Source organism: Theropithecus gelada, chromosome 7a (genome assembly GCF_003255815.1).
Source record: "Theropithecus gelada isolate Dixy chromosome 7a, Tgel_1.0, whole genome shotgun sequence".
Taxonomy (NCBI): Eukaryota; Metazoa; Chordata; class Mammalia; order Primates; family Cercopithecidae; genus Theropithecus; species Theropithecus gelada.
Genome location: NC_037674.1, coordinates 52963648 through 52981439, shown reverse-complemented (window position 1 = coordinate 52981439; position 17792 = coordinate 52963648).

Here is a 17792-nt window from a genome sequence, read left to right as displayed (position 1 = left end):
AAGATTTTTGTTTGTGCACTTGCAGTTATCTTTGTCTGCAAGCTATATCCTTTTGGGGTTGTACAGTCAAATTACTGTGTTTAGAACAGTTCATCTGTGTGCTGACTCCACCAACCAGATGCACATTATGTTTATTAGCTTCTTTTTAGGTTTCATTTTTATGTAATTTTTTTACTTTTATGAAATACTCAGTTCCAAAGTCACATGTACAAAACAAGCTATCTTCAAATAAGCCCAGCTTCCATCCCTATCTCTTCCATTCTGCTCCCTCTCTCCTCCTAAAGGTAGCCACTTTTCATTGCTTTATCCTTCCATTGCTCGTGTGCTTTTAAATATAAGCAGATATACTGATACGTTTATATATTTGCATCCCTGCCTTCCTTAGAGAACTGTGAGACACACATTCCTTTTCTTAATAATATATTCTATATAGAAACAGTCTTCACTCCTTTCTCCAGCTGCCTAGTACTTCTTGGCATGGCTGTATGATAGTTTATTCAGCCAGCTTAATGACAGACATTTGGGCTGTTTCTCATTACAAATAGTCCTGCAACTAATTGCCTTTTTTTATTACGTTTTGTTTTGAGACAGTCTTGCTCTGTTGCCTAGGCTGGAGTGCAGTGGCTTGATCTGGGCTCACTGCAACCTCAGTCTCCTGGGTTCAAGTGATTCTCCCCGCTCAGTCTTGTGAGTAGCTGGGACTACAGGCGCACGCCACCACACCCGGCTAATCTTTGTACTTTTTTAGTAGAGATGGAGTTTCACCATGTTGGCCAGGCTGGTCTCCAATTCCTGGCCTCAAGTGATCCACCCACCTCAGCCTCCCAAAGCACTGGGATTACAGATGTGAGCCACCGCGACAGGCTTGCCTTTTGTATTTTGATCCAAGTTCATTTTAGATGCAAATTCTATACATCCTTATTTCACAGAGTTTTTCTATATTACCAATGTGGTCAAGACTTTCCCCTACTTAAAACCCATCAACAGCTTCTGATCACTCATAGGATAAAGTTCAAACTCAGCTCAACAGACAGCCCCCACCAGACCCTGCCTGGCCCCTCATATTGGTCTATCTTCTTGTCAGAGGCATTCGAACCAGAGCACCTCCATTTTGAGTGAGGGCTAGGAAAATGGGGCTAGGAATTGCTGGGCTGCATTCTCAGAAAGTCAGGCATTCCTGACCTCTAGATGTTTACAGTTAAGGGAAAAAAATAATAATGTTTACTAAACAGACCCAGACTTGGGAATGTCCAGATATCCTGATATCTGGAGAACAAAGGCATTCCTAATTTTGCTTTAAAGATAATACTATCGATTCTTGCAAAATATCATAATTAAGAGAATTAATTCTTTATCACAAACCCTTGTAGCAGAGCACATCTCTCCATATATACAAGCGTTGTACCTAGGGTGGACGCATTCCTCCTCTTACTTTCGGGAACGTCCTGCTCTGTCTATGGAGTAGCTGTCCTTTCACCACTTTACCTTCTTAATAAACTTGCTTTTACTTTGCACTGCGGACTTACCCTGAATTATTTCTTGTGCAAGATCCAAGAACCCTCTCTTGGGGTCTGGATCAGGACCCCTTTCCCGTAACATTCTGGCCCTCTCTACCTAGCACCTCTCATGCCCCCTCCACCCAGGAGGAAGCCCACACTTTCCTGACCCTGGCTGCCCACACATGCTCTACTCTCTGCTTAGAAGGCTTGGTATCCTTCTTTTCTTCACCTGGCTAACTCTGTAGACTGTGTGAACTTATCAGTGTCAATTCTTGGATTTCCAGGCTGTGATTTTCTTTCTTTGTTTTTTCTTTTCTTTCTTTCTTTCTTTCTTTTTTTTTTTTAAAGAAGATGAGGCCTTTAGAGCCTGGGCTGTGATTTTCTTATGTCCATCTCCTCCTTGTTGATGGCACCTTCAGAGCTGGGGCTGACTTATATCCCCAGTGACTGGGCACAGTGACTCATGCCTATAATCACAGTGCTTTGGAAGGCTCAATCTGGAGAATTACTTGAGCTCAGGAGTTTGAGATCAGCCTGGGTGACATAGCAAAACCCCATCTCTACAAAAAAATTTAAAAATTAGCCAGGTGTGGTGGCTGCTCTTGTAGTTCCAGCTACTTAGGAGGCTAAGGCGGGAGGATCTCTTGAGCCCAGGAGTTCAAGGCTGCAGTGAGCTAAGATGGCACCACTGCACTCCAGCCTGGGCAAGAGAGCAAGACCTGGTTTTATATATTTTATATACACACACACACACACACACACACACACATATATATATAATATATAGGTATATTATATACACATACACATACATACATATATATCCCTAATGACCAACAGAAGCCCAGTGGCTCTATGGGCTCAGTAAATGTTTGTGGAATGAATGAATACTTGTCTTGCCTTTCCTTTCAAATAAACAAAAACAGCTCCAGGTCACAGCCGTGCCTCTTGCCAACCAGAGAAGCAGCTGCACTATAATGAAATCTCCTTGGTGTTATTCTTTCTGTTATCCTTCTGAAGGGAAAACATTTTACTCTTGTTAGGTGTTTATGAGAAAGACTGGAGCTATCATCATTGTGGGAGTAGGGGGAGGAGGAGACTTTCTAATCCAGAAACTCAAGTAGTCCAAGAATTTTATGACAAAGTTCTGGTTCTGTTGGAAAAAACAGACTCAGAGCCAGCAAGTATTGGGCAGACAAAGGCAGGCCCTGGCTGGCGGCCCTCCCTTCTGTGGCAAGTCCATGGGCCTTCTCACATTTGGGTCCTTTAGAGTCTGGGAAGTCCCCCAGGTTCACCTCTGAGATCCCACCACCAGGGCAGACCCTGACAGTCTCCTAGGCTACCTTCAAGACGGGTTTCCCCCAGCATGGCAAAACCAATTCTACCCATGCCCTTCCCATGGGCCCAGGCTTTGGGGCTCCCTGCCTTTTCTCCTGTCTGCACCAAAGGTGGTGAAAGGCTCAGTTAAACTCAAATTGCAGCCTCTGCCATCTGCTGCCACTGTGATCCTTGACCCCAGCATGGAAAGCCCTGACTGTGTGCCATCCCTGGAGAGGGGCATGTGAGGTATGTGGCTGCAGCAGCACACACACTCACGTCTTTCCCCTTCCCCGTAAACATCTCCACCTTGGTGACACCACATCCAAGGAAGTGTGTGGGCAGCTCAGGAAAAGCCTGGGAGGGGAGCAGAATTTCCAATTTGGAAAGTTCTCAAAGAACCACGGAATCAGAGGAGCCCCTGTCAGAAAGGACGTGATACTCACCCAGGATATTCCAAAGGGGTGTCCACATGGGAGGGCTCCAGATCCCTATCCCAGGGATCACCAAAGAGGCCCCGCTTTGATTGTTTTAGATTGTGATACCACAGTGTATTATCTCATTCGAAGAAAGAGTTCTGCTTTAAAACATGTTTTTAAACTCTGCAAAATATTGACCCTGGTGCAGTTTCTTGCCTGATATAAAAATTGCCTTTACTATGGCATCTCTGTCACACAACCATACAGACTTACATACTCCCAGTGCCAGGAGCTCCTTTTTACTCCTAAGATGCCATCCAATTGTTGGATAGCTCTGTTTATCAAAAGGAGCCCCCAACTGTTTTTTCATGGCTCACTGCATGCCTCCTGTTCCTGGTCCTCTTCCACATGACAGGGCTGTGGCTCCTTGAGACAGAGCCCACATCCCTTCCCTCTCCCTAGCTCATCCCTTCTCCATATTAAGTGTCCTCAGGTCTTTGGTCTGCTCCTTTGATATTTAACAGACCATTGCCTGCCCTAAAGGGACTCTCTTGTCAGAAGTAAAAATGTTTTATGGTTATCACCTCAATTTGCTCTGCCACTGTTTCCAAATAGCAATTGCTTTTCTTTTTAGAGTAAATGTTGTTGTTTTTCACTTGTGAGTTCTTGCCCCTTTTAAAGGTGTGAAGATTGAAGGCTGGCTTCCCCCACCTTCCCCCCGCCCCCCACAGGTTTCAGATTTTTCTCCCTAGGCTTTCTTTTTTTTTTTTTTTGAGATGGAGTCTCGCTCTGTCGCCCAGGCTGGAGTGCAGTGGCCAGATCTCAGCTCACTGCAAGCTCCGCCTCCCAGGTTTATGCCATTCTCCTGCCTCAGCCTCCCGAGTAGCTGGGACTACAGGCGCCCGCCACCTCGCCCGGCTAGTTTTTTGTATTTTTTAGTAGAGATGGGGTTTCACCGTGCTAGCCAGGATGGTCTCGATCTCCTGACCTCGTGATCCGTCCGTCTCGGCCTCCCAAAGTGCTGGGATTACAGGCTTGAGCCACCGCGCCCGGCCCCTAGGCTTTCATAGTACTCCCCACTCCACCCTCCCCTCCGGTCACAGTTGTTGCTGACAGGGTAACAGCAGCCTTACAATGAGGATACTTCAGGTGCACAGAATTGTGAAGCAAAGAATAAAGACTAAACTACAAGTAAAGCCATTTGATGAACCATCCCAATAGAATCATGTTGAAATCGATGGTTCTGACTGTGCATGAGAATCCCCCAGAGGACTTGTTAAAATGCAGATTTCAGGCCGGGCACGGTGGCTCACACTTGTAATCCCAGCATTTTGGGAGGCCAAGGTGGGCGGATCACCTGAGGTCATAAGTTCAAGACCAGCCTGACCAACTTGGTGAAATACAAAATTAGCCGGGCGTGGTGGCATGTGCCTGTAATCACAGCCACTCGGGAGGCTGAGGCAGGAGAATCACTTGAACCCATGAGGCAGAGGTTGCAGTGAGCCGAGATTGTGCCATTGCACTCTAGCCTGGGCAACAAGAGCGAAACTCCATCTCAAAACAAACAAACAACAACCACCAAAAAACCCCACAGATTTCTGGGCTCGCTTGAGAGTTTCTGATTCCAGAGGTCTGGATGGGGCCTGGGTATTTGAATTCCTATCTGTTCCCAGGTGATGCTGATGCTACTGGTCTTGGAACTGCATTCTGAGAGCCACTGGAGTACACAGCTATATTAGTCCACTTTCATACTGCTATGAAGAAATACCAGAGACTGGGTAATTTATAAAGAAAAAGGGGTTTGTTTAATGGACTCACAGTTCCACATGGCCGGGGAGGCCTCACAATCATGGTGGAAGGCAAAGGAGGAGCAAAGGCACGTCTTACATGGTGCCAGGCAAGAGAGTGTGTGCAGGGGAACTGCCCTTTATAAAACCACTGGATCTTGTGAGACTTATTCACTATCACTAGATGACCAGAGGAAAAAACCCACTCCCATGATTCAATTACTTGCCACTGGGTTCCTTCCACGGCACGTGGGGATTATGGGAGCTATAATTCAAGATGAGATTTGGGTAGGGACGCAGCCAAACCTTATCAATGGCCATGGAGAAATATCCCCAAAGAGGGCAAGGTTGCAAGGCACAGAACTGTTTCTAAGTGCCCAGTAGGAAAGCGTGTGCCTGGGCCTGCGCAATCCACAGCTGCCTGGGCTTACCTGGGCTTCTTCCTGAGGGGCTTCCTCCCTTACCAGCAGCACCACCTCACAAATCAAGTCTCACAGGGCTGGATGCAGAGCAGCCGACACATCTAACCTTACCTTGCTGACCATTCTATCTTAGAGAGCAAAGGAAACTTCTCCTTTGGATCCAATTTTGGCCACTTAAGAAAGAATTGACAAGAAAACAGCCATTCTTGTCTTGGAGGTGGCAATACCTAAGCATAGTCATGCCCTCATCATGCATTTAAAACAGCTGCGTATGTTAAATACCTGCAGACATTTCCTAGAGACCTTAAAAAGGCAAATTTCAAAATTCTGAGAACACAGGTTTTCAGGATATGTGACATCCAATGGATGAGAACTACTTTAAAGTAACAATAACAATCACAGCTCTGGAGAAAGAGAAGCCAGATCTGGGTTGACATCAGGGCAAAGAGATGTTAGGATTTGGAGGTTTCTGTTGGTTTTAAAATATTTAACACCACCTGAGTATCAAAGACTGACAACAAACTGTGAAATTTCCCAGACCAAGAGGGAAGGAAATTATGTTCAAGGGGCAGAGCTGTCAATTGGTGGCCAATATATGCAGACAAGGAGCCTTCATCTTTTGGCATCTTAACTCCAGTTGCTGAATTCATCTCACCTTGCAGCCTTATCAAAGCTTTGCCCCTCCCCTGACCTTGTTTTTTTGTTCCCCTCTCCCCCGCTAGAAAGTCACTTTGCCAAGATCCCAAAATGCCAACGTTTTCAAACCATCATCAGCTCTTATCAGAACTTAGATGGGCTTTAACCAGAATGTATGTATTTCCTGTTTTAACCTTTAAAAGCAGTTGTGCCAGTACCTGCTGAGGTTTGATGAGGATTGTTTTATGACAGCAGGTTCCAGAGCTTTCCATTGCTTTGTGTTTTGGCCATGCTTGCCTCATCCTTCTGTTATTACCTAGCAAGGAAAGAATTTCCTTTTCTTTTTCTAGTCTAAACATTCTCCCAGGAGAAAAGCCGTTGGCTTCTCTATTGACTAATAAGCCCAAAGAGCCCATTAATAAAAATTAAAGTTTATTTAGAAATTCATGGTAGGTATGAATCAATATCATTCATTATTAATCTTATTTTTGCTACCTGGTAGAGCATAAAAAGTGGATCAGCTTCCTAAGCTTGCACTGAAGGAGTGGACACAGGGTTTGCTTTTTAATGAAGCATATCAGACTAGTCCTGTTGATGGTTCTGCCACCAAAATGTGCCCACTCTGTTCCCACAACAGTTGCTCTACCCAAGGGCCCATTATTCCCTTCCAGAGGCGTCTACACCCTCCTACTGATCTCCCCACCTACTAATAATCCGTTCTCCACACACTTTCCTCAAAACGCAGATCTGGGCACCAGTTCCTCTCTCACAGCCCGCAGGATCAAATCCAAACTCCTCCTTGGGGAGTGCTACAGAGCCTCCGTCCGTGCCTGACCTGCCTTCCCAGCTTTGCTTCGCCCAGGCTCCCAGCTCAGCACACCTGACCTGCTATTCCAGCCCCCTTCCAGCCATTGCTAGTCTCTCCGGCAGGCAGGAGCTCATTCAGTCATTCGTTTCTTCCCTCAGCACACATCAAGCCCCTATTCTGTTCCTGGGCAACAGCTTTAAGAATAACAGTAATAGAGTCAGGAGCAGTGGTGCTGGTCTGAAGTCCCAACTACTCTGGAGGCTGAGGTGGGTGGATCACTTGTGGCCAGAAGTTCAAGTCCAGCCTGGGTAACATAGTGGAAACCCCTGCCTCTAAATATTTTTTTTTAAATTAGGTTGGTGCAAAAGAATCATGGTTTCTGCCATTACTTTTAAATGGTAAAATCTGCAATTATGTTTGCACCAACCTAATAATTAAAAAAACAGTAATAACAGCTAACATTTATTGAGGACTTTTTGTGCCAGTCACTATTCTTCAGGTAAGAACTCATTTAATCCACACAATGACCCCATTAGGTAAATACAGGAACTTAACCCCAATTAGCAGTAATTAAAATAGAGACCCAGAGAAGCTAAGGAACTTGCCCAAGGTCAGATTTCACAGTTTATGGGTGAAGATCCATAAATGTTGTGGTGGAAGTGTGAAATTATAATGGAAGACCAAGGGGCTTCAACCATTCATTCATCCATCCATCCACTCATTCACTAAGTGTTTTTTTTGAGCAGCTATTATGTTCCAGGAACTGTTCTAGGTGCTTGGAAATATGAAAGAAGAAAACAAACCTGCCCCCCGGGATCTTCTTATATTCTAGTGGAAGGAAACAGACATTATAAATAAATTATGTAGTGTGTTTGAAGGTGGTGTGCTGTGGGGAAAAAACAAGGGCAGGATTAGGGGCTGGGGATTAAGTATGTGGGTGGCAGGTTGCAGTATTAAATAGGGTGGTAAAGGGCAGCTGCGTGGAGCAGATGACTTTCACCAAGAGCTAAGGGATGTAACGCAGTCACCCTACAGCTATCTGGGAGGAACGTTCTTGGGAAAGGCAACAGCTCCTGCAAAAGTCCTGAGGCAGAAACTTGGTGTGTTTGAGGAACTATAATGGTGTCCAGTGTGGAGGGAGAGGAGTAAATGAGGGGAAAACAGTAGGAGATTATCTTGTAGGGCTTCTTAGTTATTGTAAGGACTTTGGCTCTTACCCTGAGTGAAATGGGGAAGGGTGGCAGGCGTTCTATGCTCTGGTGCGCTGTAGAGAGTGAATAATGGAGAAGCAGGTGGAGGGTGGGGAAGAGGCAGTCACGTTAATGCAGCCAAGAGATGACCCAGGCAGTGGCAGTGGGGATGGCGAGAAGTGGCTGGATTGGACATGAAGTGAAAGAGGGGAGTCAAAGACTCCAAGGTTTCTGGTTGGGAGAGTGAGGAAGGCTTCACTGGGACTGACTAGGAGGTCTTAGGGACCTATCTCCTTGACAGGTAGTTGTATACAGGTCTGTTCCTCTGATTTGATAGTTAGCTATTAGAGGGCAAGGCCCCCATGGCAGCCATTTGTGTTTCAGGACCACCATTTTGCACAACTCCTGGGTGCTCCATTCACAGTGTAACCTATGGGCAATGCGCTGCTGCACCACAATGTTTCACCTGTGAACAGCTCAATAAACAACGTTTGAAGGAAGAAAGGCAGGCGGGCGGGCGTCTCTTTGGATTATCACGAATTCATTTGAAGTCACACACCCCAAACTGGAAATCGCTCATTTAAATTCATTTAATACTAGCTTTACCCTTTTTAAAAATAACATCTACTTTTTAAAAAATTCCTACAGACTTTTTTTGTCTTTGAAAGTTAAATTGTTAAATTCATCATCTCCACTTTTAAATTCCTCTCATAAAAAGGCAGTGTTTCTTCCTGTCTGTTTAAATCATATTCCACACTGAAATTGGTTATGTAACTTAGGAATGAAAACAATGTCAGGCCTTACTTTTAGTTTGTCCCCTGGGAGGTTGGGCATGGGGGAGGGTGTACAAGAAACTTATTGAGGTAGAGGTGGAAAATCAATAAAGTCACAAACATAAAGCAATTTAATTAACTCATTCTTAATTAACTGGGAAATATAAAATTATTTTCAATAAATGTATCTAATGCAAAATACACTCCAATTCCAACCGGTTACTAGGGGAAAGCAGGCAGAGAGAAAATGTCAGAGCTGGAAAGAAATGGAAAGATCCACTAGTTTGACCTCTTCCTTAGCTCTCTGCTGGGGAAACAGACCCAGGGAATATGAGAGAGCTACCTGGCAACAGTTTTAATGTTGAACATCCCACTACTGAATGGCGGTCAGAACTTCTGACATCAGCTCAGTGCTTTTCCCAGACACTGTTCTGCAGCTTCCTGTGAAGGCAGACACAGAAAACAAGACGATGGGCTTTCAAAACCAGGCTTTTTGTTTTGTTTTGTTTTTGGAGACGAAGTTTTGTGTTGTTGCCCAGGGGATCTCAGCTCAACGCAACCTCCACCTCCCAGGTTCAAGCTATTCTCCTGCCTCAGCATTCCCAAGTAACTGGGATTATAGGCATGTACCACCACGCCCGGCTAATTTTGTATTTTAAGTAGAGACGGGGTTTCTCCATGTTGGTCAGACTGGTCTCGAACTCCCGACCTCAGGTGATTCGCCTACCTCGGCCTCCCAAGGTGCTGGGATTACAAGCGTGAGCCAACCTGCCTGGCCTAAAACCAGGCTCTTAAAGCAACTCAGAGCAACTAGACCAATGGTTCTAAACAGAAGGTGATTTTGCACCCCTGGGACACTTGGGCAATGTCTGGAGACATTTTTGTCTGGCACACCTTGGCTGGGGGAGGGAGATACTAGCATCTCATGAGTAGAGGCCAGGGATGCTAAGATACTACTAAGCACAAGACAGCCCTCCCCGCCCCTCGTGAAGAATTATTCTGCACAAAATGTCAACAGTGCCACCGCTGAGAAGCCCTGAGCTAGAACGAGCTTTCGACCCTAGCCGCCTATTAGAATCACCTGGGCCACCTTGGACCATCTGAATCAGAATCTCCAGGGAGGGGAGCCAGGCATCGATATTTTTGAAAAGCTCCCCAGATGGTCTTTAATGTGCCCCAAGTTTGAGAATCACTGATTAAACCTCCACAAATTGGAAAATGAACAAATAATCAAGCATATAAGACATTTATGGGCTGGGCGCAGTGGCTCACGCCTGTAATCCCAGCGCTTTGGGAGGCCGAGGCGGGCTGATCACGACGTCAGGAGATCGAGACCATCCTGGAGAATACTGTGAAACCCCGTCTCTACTAAAAATACAAAAAAATTAGCCGGGCGAGGTGGCTGGCGCCTGTAGTCCCAGCTACTCAGGAGGCTGAGGCAGGAGAATGGCGTGAACCCGGGAGGTGGAACTTGCAGTGAGCCAAGATCGCGCCACCGCACTCCAGCCTGGGAGACAGAGTGAGACCAGGTCTCAAAAAAAAAAAAAAAAAAAAAAAAAAAAACAAGACATTTAGCCCCTATTACATGTCTGACGGAAACTGAAGGAAACATAAAGAAGTCAGTAACACAGTCCCTGCCTCAGGGAGCTTACAGCACGGATGAGAAACAAACTAAGAAGAACTGTCATTCATTGAGGGTAAGTTAGGCAACAAATGAAGAGCAAGGGTGGGAAGAGTGATGGGAAAGGGGGTAGCGCGCAGCGCACGGCAGCAGTGGGAAACCAGGACTCCCTATGATCTTTGCCAAAGCTAAGCCTATTCGGTGGAGACTGCCTCATTCATTTTGCTTCTTGTTATACCTTTACTTCTATGATCAAAGAATTACTTTCTCACTCTGCTAGAACCAGATTCATTGCTTATCTTTCTCCTAAAATTATAATTGTACATAACTTAATAATATTAAATATAATATATTCTATGAGTAAATCCAGGCTGCATTATTATTTTTCTTTAACGTTATACATGCAATTTTGTGTAACTGATACATTTAAAAAATAATTGTCCTCCAACTGTGATTAGGTTAAGCCTATCTTTCCTAGTGGGAAGTTGGTTCCTTAAGGATATCTTGGTGAGATTCCTTTGCCTGCCTGTCGTTTTTGTGGCTATAGCTCCCTCATTTCACTATTTAAAACACAGTATTTAAGACACAGTCTTCTTCATTTTTGACTGGTCTCTATTCAAAACTGGTTTCCCCTAGAGGCCCTGGTGGTTCTAGGCAGTGATTGTCAATCCTAAAGAGATTCAGTGCTCCCTTGCTATAATTATGTAGTAGCATTTGCTTTACAATCTTGAAATGAAATTCATGGGTAGTATAACTTATCTACATATAAAAATTTAGAAAGATCAATATGTACTGCTTACTTCTCTTCCCCTCTCTATTCTGTATCCTCCTATGGCCTAGTCTGCCCTGTGATTACCTCCACAGATTGCATCGGCCCACCTCCCTAGCTCTCCAGCTTCATGGTGCAGCAGGCCAGTGGGAGGCACAGACAGGAGATGCAACAGAGGAGGAAAGAGATGAGGGCATTTATTCCCTGACCCACCAAGATACAGGCCTGTCTCTCTGGTCACAGCTCATGGAGGTAGGGGGAGGAGGGGCTGGGCTTCACCAACATCATACCTGTCCCAGGCCCCTTCAGGACAAGGGGCAGTAAGGACTTCTGCTGTTGCTTATCCCAGGGTGTCTCACCAAGCCCAGTTGGTTCCCTTAAACCTGCCCTCTACTCTGCAAATATTGAACCCCCCCATTTCCTGTTGTAGCAGGTGGTGGAGGTGGGGGCTTACTGATACACAGTGTAATGCTCTAATTAGAATAGAAAGGAGGAAAAAAAAAGGAAAGTAATTTTTATTAAAGGAGTATTATTTCAATATGTAAATACTTGAATATGACTTTACCACAGACATATTGAAGTACTGTGGTCACATGTTTGCACTGCAAATGGGCTAAGGACAAATACAGGCAGTGGCAATGTCATTTGTGACTTGGTTTTCTAAATGGCAAATAACTCTTGAGAATGTTCTGAATAAAACAAAGCATCACATTCCTTTGATTTACATAGTAGCTGGATTTCTGGAAATGCTATGTACATGAAAACTGTATAAAAATAGGTTTTTTTAGAGTTTAATTCTAGGGTTAATAGAGTTTAATTCTAGGCTCAAATGATCATAAGCAGGCCTTTCATCTCCATCAGGGGTCCACAACCCCTGGGCCACAGACCAGTACTGGTTCACAGCCTGTTAGGAATCAGGCGCACAGCAGGAGCTGAGTGACAGGTGGGTGAGGGAGTGATGCTGCATCTGTATTTACAGCTGCTTCCCATCACTGTCATTACTGCCTGAGCTCCGTCTCCTGTCAGATCAGTGATGGCATTAGATTCTCCAAGGATTCAAACCCTACTGTGAACTGCACATACAAGGGATATAGGTGGTATGCTCCTTATGAGACTCTAATGCCTGATGATCTGTCACTGTCTCCCATCACCCCCAGATGGGACCATCTAGTTGCAGGAAAACAAACTCAGGGCTCCCACTGAGTCTATATTATGGTAATTGTATTAACATAATTATTTCATTATATATGACAATGTAATAATAATAGAAATAAAAGCACAATAAATGTAATGTACTTGAATCATCCTGAAACCATCCCCACAACACTGGGTCCGTGAAAAAATTGTCTTCCACGAAACTCCTCCCTGGTGCCAAAAAGGTTGGGGACTGCTGATCTACATGAATGTCCACTGGAATGTTCTAAAACCATGAAAGACAGAGGACAATTAGTTATTGTACAAGACTGTCTCATAAATTGCAGCATCCTAGGATTCCTGATCCTGCTTTTTTTGAGGGGGGGACGGAGTCTCGCTCTGTAGCCCAGGCTGGAGTGCAGTGGTGCGATCTCAGCTCACTGCAACCTTCCTCTCCTGGGTTCAAGCAATTCTCCTGCTTCAGCCTCCTAAGTAGCTGGGATTACAAGCGCGTGCTACCACGCCCAACTAATTTTTGAATCTTTAGTAGAGACAGCGTTTCACCATATTGGCCAGGCTGCTCTCAAACTACTGACCTCAGGCGATCCGCCTGCCTCGGCCTCCCGAAGTGCTGGGATTACAGGTGTGAGCCACTGCGCCTGGCCGACCCTGCTCTTTAAATCCTTTCAAAATGTCCCAAGGGTGCTCTCATTGAGCACTAAATTTCAGGGGATTGCAGTGGGGTGGGGTATTTGTGTAGTTTGCTGGGGGGCGGATGGAGCCGCGGGGTGGGGGGTGGTGACCATTTCTGGTGAGGATGTGCTTCTCTCTCAGGTGGTCATCACTATTCTTGGCTCACACTGATTAGTGAAGCCTTCTGAGGAGTGGCTTTCTGGTGGGAAAGTCATGTGAGTTACGTTTTTTCTTTTTTTTTTTTGAGACGTAGTCTGGCTCTGTCACCCAGGCTGGAGTGCAGTGGCGTGATCTCTGCTCACTGCAAGCTCCGCCTCCTGGGCCCACGCCATTCTCCTGCCTCAACCTCCTAAGTAGCTTGGACTACAGGCGCCCGCCACTACGCCCGGCTAATTTTTTGTGTTGTTTTAGTAGAGACTGGGTTTCACCGCGATAGCCAGGATGGTCTCGATCTCCTGACTTTGTGATCCGCCCGCCTCGGCTTCCCAAAGTGCTGGGGTTACAGGTGTGAGCCACCACGCCCGGCCTGTTTTTACTTTTTAAAATGGGCTTATGATGATATAATTCACATGCCTTAAAATTCACCCATTTACAGTGCACAATTTGAGTAAAAAAAATAGAATGATTAAGACTTACTATTTGAGAGCACAACAGGGTAACTATAGTCAATAATAACTTCATTGTACATTTTAAAATAACTTTAAACACTTAAAAGAGTATAAGTGGATTGTTTGTAACTTAGAGGACAAATGCTTGAGGGGATTGATACCCCATTCTCTATGATGTGCTTATTTCACATTGCATAAGTGTATCAAAACATCTCTTGTAACTCATAAGTATATATACCTACTATGTACCCATAAAAATTAAAAAAAAAAATTTAAAAAATGAAGTGCACAATCCAGTGGTTTTTAGTATACTCAGAGTATTGCACAAGTATCACCATAATCTAATTTTAGAATATTTTCATCACCCCAAAAAGAAATCAGGTACTTATTAGCCAACACTCCATACCCTCATCCTCAGCTCCAGGCAAACATTAATCTACTTTGTCTCTATACATTTCACATAAATGGAATTATATAATATGTGGACTTTTATGATTGGCTACTTTCACTTAGGATAATGTTTTTATGGTTCATCCATGTTGTAGCACATATCACTACTTTGTTCCTTTTCATGGCTGAATAATATTCCATTGAATATTCCATTGAATACACCACGTTTTATTTTATCCATTTATCACCTGATGAAAGTACAGATTGATTCCATTTTGGGGGCTAATACGAATAGTTCTGCTATGAACATTCTTGTACATGTTTCTGTGTGGATATGTTTTCATTTCCCTTGGGTATATACCTGGGAGTGGAATTGCTTGGTCATATGGTAACTCTATATTTAACTTTTTGAGGAACTGCCAGACTGTGTTTTCCAAAGCAAATGGATCATTTTGCCTTCCCACCAGCAGTGTATGAGGGTTCCAATTTCTCCACATCCTCTTCAACACTTGTTGTCTGCTTTTTCATTATAGACACGTTTAAAAGGATCCGAAGTGGTATTTCAGTGTGGTTTTTATTTGTATTTTCCTAATGAGCATCTTTTCATGTGTTGATTGGCCATTTGTGTATCTTCTTTGGATACATATCTATTCAGATAATTTTCCCGTATTTTAATTGGGTGATTTGTTGTTTTGTTTCTTAGTTCTTGGGCTATAAGAATTCTTATATGTTTGTATATTCTAGATATATAAATATAAATCACTTAGCAAGTATATGGTGTGGAAATATTTTCTCTCATTCTATAGGTTATCTTCTCACTTTTTCGGTGGTGTCTTTGAAGCACAAAATTTTTAATTTTGATGAAGTCCAATTTATCTATATTTTTGTTTCATTCTTTTGCATGTAGCTATCCAGTTGTTCCAGCATCATTTGTTGAAGAGGTTATTCTTTCCCCATTGAATTTTCTTGATACCCTTGTCTATAAATGTGAGATTTTATTGCTGAACTCTCAATTTGAATCCATTGATCTATATGCCTATCTTTATGCCAGTACCATACCACGCTGTCTTAACTACTGCACCCACATATGTTTCTAAATGGGACTTACAAGGGCCTCCCCTAATTCATACTTGTCCTTACATGGGGAATCCAGCTCCTGTTCAACCTGTCCAGAACTGACAAAACCCACAGGGCTTAACAAAGAAGTAAATTGGAAATCATGCTGCGCAAGGACACTTCCACAGTCTTGGACACACCCGACTCCCATGAAAACAGCTCATTAAGATGCAGTCGAAGTGTGTGAACCACATGCGAGTTAGTGAACTAACAGATGGGACCACCACAAGAATTAACAGAATAATCCCAAAGTATTTTAAGATATATTTAAATATCCAAAGAGATAAAGAATATGAAGATCACAAGAACAGACTAAAAGAGACATTAAAAAATACAGTCACTGAAATAAACTGATATTGTGTCAGCTCTCTCTCATCTTGTATCATTCCATTAGTAAATTTATTCAATGACTATCTAGTATGTCCTAATCACATGCTGGTCAGGGGAGATACAGTGATGAAGAAACAGTTGCAGCCCTCAAGGATCTTACTTCTTCTTTTTTTCTTTCTGAGACAGGGTCTTACTCTGTTGTCCAGGCTGTCATCACAGCTCACTGCAGCCTCAACCTCCTGGGCTCAAGTAACCCTCCCACCTCAGCCTCCTGAGTAGGTGGGACTACAGACATAAGCCACCATGTCCCGCTAATTTTTGATTTTTTTTGAGGAGATGAGGTCTTCCCGTGTTACCCAGGCTGGTCTTGAACTCCTATCCTCAAGCAATTCTCCCGCCTCAGCCTCCCAAAGTGCTAGGATTGCAGGCATGAGCCACTGTGCCTGGCCTTTTTCACTTTAATGTAGGACAATTGGTTTCCAGATAAACTTTTTACCTTTTCTTTTTGCCAAATGAAATTTTATAAATTAGATTTTCTCACGTCTTTAAATTTAGCAGAAGGAAGGTGGCATCAAAGTAAATCATTCTTGCCTCTTTCCTTCTCTAAGTTCCTAGTAATAGTTGTTTTGCTTTGGTGGGTTGTTTGGGAGTTTAGGAGAGTTTTGCCTAGTCATTTGGCATAATAAAGTGGAAGGGCTGAAGACTAATTGCTATATGACAGCGAGGTAAAATAACCGTAAAGTAGCTTAGTCATAGCTCAGCCTCAGCCTAGCCTCCTTACCACCATGAAGGCAGTCCACAATTAACTTCAATCAAGTTTTTCATTACAGAGTAGTCTTACAAAATAAATCACTTGCATGACATCATTTGTTGTAGACGGAACAACAAAGCATTAATTCAGACAGGCCAGCAGCTGGCACAAAAAGATCTTAGTTGATGCTTTTAGTATGTCATTGTAATGGAACAGTCTCTCTACTTAGGTTACCAATCACTGCTAATGGTACAATAACTGAGCAAAATGGTGATGCCCTCTGCTCATTGGAACCTGGTCTTAGAAGAAAAATATCTCCATGGAACAGAAAGCAAAAGTAGGGTTTTTTTCTTTAAGGTATGAAAAATCATGATTAAAAGGTATGAGATTTTTAAAAATCCCCGTAATCACTTTAAAATAGTTTTATAAACTCAAATGGTTTTCTTTCTACAGCTCAGGAACTAACTGGTTAATTTGAGATAAAGATAGGGCAAACTCTAGGTATTTAGCAGTACTTGTTTTTCTTTGTGCTTGGATTGAGGTTTTGTTTTTTTTCCCCCCAAATAAAATAGAGACGTTTTAGTAGCTGCACTGGAGGCCCTTAGGTAATTGGTTACTAGTTATAAAAAATTTTATAGCAGGCAGGAAATCTGGCCAAATATTTATTCGACAAAACTCAAATGTTGCAGTGAAGCAAATTAGTTGTTACAGTTGTTTAAAAACTTTTACTCTAAGTGGCTTTCCTAAATCATCTTCCTAAGTGAAAAAGATCTTGTAAGTTTGAGTTGAAATTTCTCACGCAAAAGGAGGTATTGTAACACAAAAACGTTTGAGAAACAATAGCATAAATTTATCCTCACATTTAAATTGCAAAGGAATGATATTCTGGAACAGGAAAAACTGTACAGACAGACCATTAGGGAAATGCAAATCAAAGCCACAATAAGATACCACGTCTCACCCATCAGGATGGCTACTATTAAAAAAAACAAAACAAAAACAGAAAATAACAAGCGTTGATAGGGATGTAACGATACTGGAACTCTTGTGCACTATTGGTGGAAATGTAAAATGACACAGCTGCTATGGGAAACACCATGGCAGTTCCTCAAAATATTAAAAATAGAATTACTAGCCAGGCACGGTGGCTCATGCCTGTAATCCCAGCATTTTGGGAGGCTGAGGTGGGTAGATCATGAGGTCAGGAGATCGAGACCACAGTGAAACCCGTCTCTACTACAAATACAAAAAATTAGTTGGGCGCGGTGGTGGGCGCCTGTAGTCTCAGCTACTCAGGAGGCTGAGGCAGGAGAATGGCATGAACCTGGGAGACGGTGCTTGCAGTGAGCTGAGATTGCGCCACTGCACTCCAGCCTGGGTGACAAAGTGAGACTCCATCTCAAACAAACAAACAAAAAAAATATATATATATATACACACACACACACACACACACACACATACACACACATATATAAAACATAGAATAATTCTGTGATTCAGCAATCTCACTTTTATGTATAATATAT